Source organism: Gymnoscopelus microlampas, assembly GCF_963454915.1.
Source record: "Gymnoscopelus microlampas genome assembly, chromosome: 2".
Lineage (NCBI taxonomy): Eukaryota > Metazoa > Chordata > Actinopteri > Myctophiformes > Myctophidae > Gymnoscopelus > Gymnoscopelus microlampas.
Window position 1 is genome coordinate 51,020,040 of NC_139939.1, and position 2,919 is coordinate 51,022,958.

Here is a 2,919-nt window from a genome sequence, read left to right on the forward strand (position 1 = left end):
CACTAAATAACTGTTTTTCCATGCACTACATAGGTTGTCTTTCATCAGATCACATGCATTTTTGTTTATGCAACACTTTTGTGATTTAGCAGTGATTTACTTTTGCTTTCTTTTGTCTTTCCACGGTGCTTTACAGAGCAAACAGAAGAATGCAAACAAGTGGAACAACAAACATCACAGCCAGCCCTCAATAGATTTAATTTGTGTGCATGTGTCGCATTCCGTTGTGCATGGTTGTGTGTGTATGGATGAGAGAGCAGTCTTGGATAACACCAAGGGCAGACCTAACACTAATATTTATACATAAAATGTATCACCAATTTAACTGCTGAATTGAATTACTTATACAGTTTGGAGGAAAATACGCGTGAGCCTAGGATGACCATATTTTCAAATACCCAAATCGGGACCCGTAACCACTTAAACCAGGGGTTTTCAACGTTTTCAGGCCAAGGACCCCCTAGCTGAGAGAGAGATGAAGCAGGGACCCCCTACTCTATATCGTATAAAATTGTGTTTCAGATTAAAGTTTTTTTTTTTACTTAGTCTGCTCTTTTTTCCCTCTACACCTATAGACTACACCTATAGCCTCTTTGCCAAAAATAGCCGATCTACAAGCTCTCAATGCCTCGCAGTGCGAGGCGTTGAGTGCTTGTAGATCTGCTATTTTCGGCTAATGTTCCCCTCAGAAAAGGAATTCTAGGGTTCAAGTGGTTAATGCAAAAAAACGAAATCCTATCACGCAAAGATTTGGCGGACACCTTATAGTAGCTCTGAGGACCCCCCTTAAACCCTATCACAACACATTGTGATATGACACATTGTGACCTAGATCTCCCATTAAAAAAAAATATATATATATATTTTATCAATTATTTTTACGCTTAGCACACCTAGTGACTGCACCTTTCAACAGAACAGAACACGATAAACGTCTATGTCAAAACAAGTATTATTTTAATTGTGGTGAAAAACCGGGACACTTTATGGTTTTACAGATATTTGTCACGGCTCAGGACACCCGGCTTTGATGTAATGATCCTATATGCTGATTCACACAGCGAGACGGGGACAATTGTAGACAGAAAGTAGCACTACCCTACCCTCCCTAAAACAATCTTCAAGTGCCCCTTGAGCACAACTGCGTCATTGGTCTTACTTTGCTGTACCTGTATGAATGTGTGTGAACAAAGAACACACGCGCACACGCGCGCACGCACCCATGCACCCACGCACGCACACAGAACAAATCATTACACAGGCTAAGGAATTTGTCCTCAGAGGTTATCATGTTTTTGTCAGAGTTAAACCCATATACTACAAATAAAGACACCTGCTGATTAAGAGAGACCAATGACCGTAATCCTGGCCAGTTGTATGTTGTGAATATATTCCTCAGAGTGCTAAACTGGATGAGAGCATTTGGTATTCTTGGTGTCATACAGCTCCTTCGCAGGTGTGGAAAGGGAGTTTGAGGGCACGGTCACACCGCACTTTCATTCAACCTAAGAGGGTGGATTCTGCCAATTATTTTCAGTGGGAATGGCATGGTGTGATGGTCTTGCGCATCTTTCCGTGTGCCGCGCACACCTTGCGTTTATGTATTCTATACGCCATGTTTATTTGAAGCAGATAAATGCTCGAGACAAATGCTGCTTTTCCCCCCTCTGTCCTATTGGGTGAGTCGAAGGCGGACCGTCCCAAGACTCAGGAAGCAACATGGTGCTCGCAATTGAGCAACTGCAGGCTACGGGGAGGGTCCTGAAAGTGAGTGACAGGTGCGTCACTGGTTATTGGGACAGAATGCGCTGCAAGCTACTCCGTTTTGTAGAATGCGCTGGCTGCAAAAACCAGTCGGCCGTGCACAACCTGAGTTTATCAGCCGGCAGCCATAGTTTGGTGTGACCGTGCCCTGAGCTTCAAAACACTGTACATCAGATAGGCAAACAGTTGGCCAGATAGGCAAAAAGGGGTATCGCTCACTGAACTGTTAGGGAAAACATTCCCATGCCATGCACAGTAAAATCCTCAGTGTTAATGCGTGTCTAAAATTGTACCAGGTTGGGTCAGTTTCATTTGTACGCTCTCACGAAAATATCACCCGTGTGTAAATAAGGAGCTAATGGATTTGGATTTGGATCAATTTGTGGGTGGTTAATTGTTCGGGAAAATATGTTTGAGCATGTGTGTGTGTTTTCGTGTATTTGCTAGTCTATTTGTGTGAGGAAATTGAGAGATAAAAGAGAGAGAACCCCCCCAAAACAAACAAACAAACAAACAACAGGACATTTCCTGTAAAACATAATTTCAAACACCACTTCATTGCTGGGCACATTTGCATTACATGTGAACAAGTTATGTCACAATTCACAAACAGTATGACAAAATAAAGAGGTCATGTGAGTGGACGAGGCCTCCTCAATAAGGCCTCATATCAAGGAGTACCAGCGGCCCCTCAGAGTCAAGGAGACCTCCTTCAAACAGAGGGCGAGCTAATCATCGCTCACTCCCTCGCCCTATTGAAACGTGTCAACAAAGCAGTGTGAAGATGAGGCATATAGTCTGGTGTTTGCCCTTCCACACCTGAGGATGACGTGATTGGCAAATGACAAAAAAAAAGAAAGAAATGAAAGAGCGTAAAAAGAGAGGAAGAGAGAGAGAAGGATAAGTAGGTGGGGTACACCCATGGCCAACCTCCCTCTGTGAGTCCACAGTAAAAAATTGATCACAGGTCCATTTTTACACTCATGGAGTTAAACCGACACTGAGGATTTTACTGTGAGGGGCCAAGAGTGCCCCTCCACTTGTTTTAAAGTGGAAATGAGGTTGATGGCGTGCTTGGCGATTAGCCCCGCGGCTAACATGAAAGGAGAGGAAAAGACAGCTGCTAATTTTCTCCTCTGACCTTTGACTCCTGCT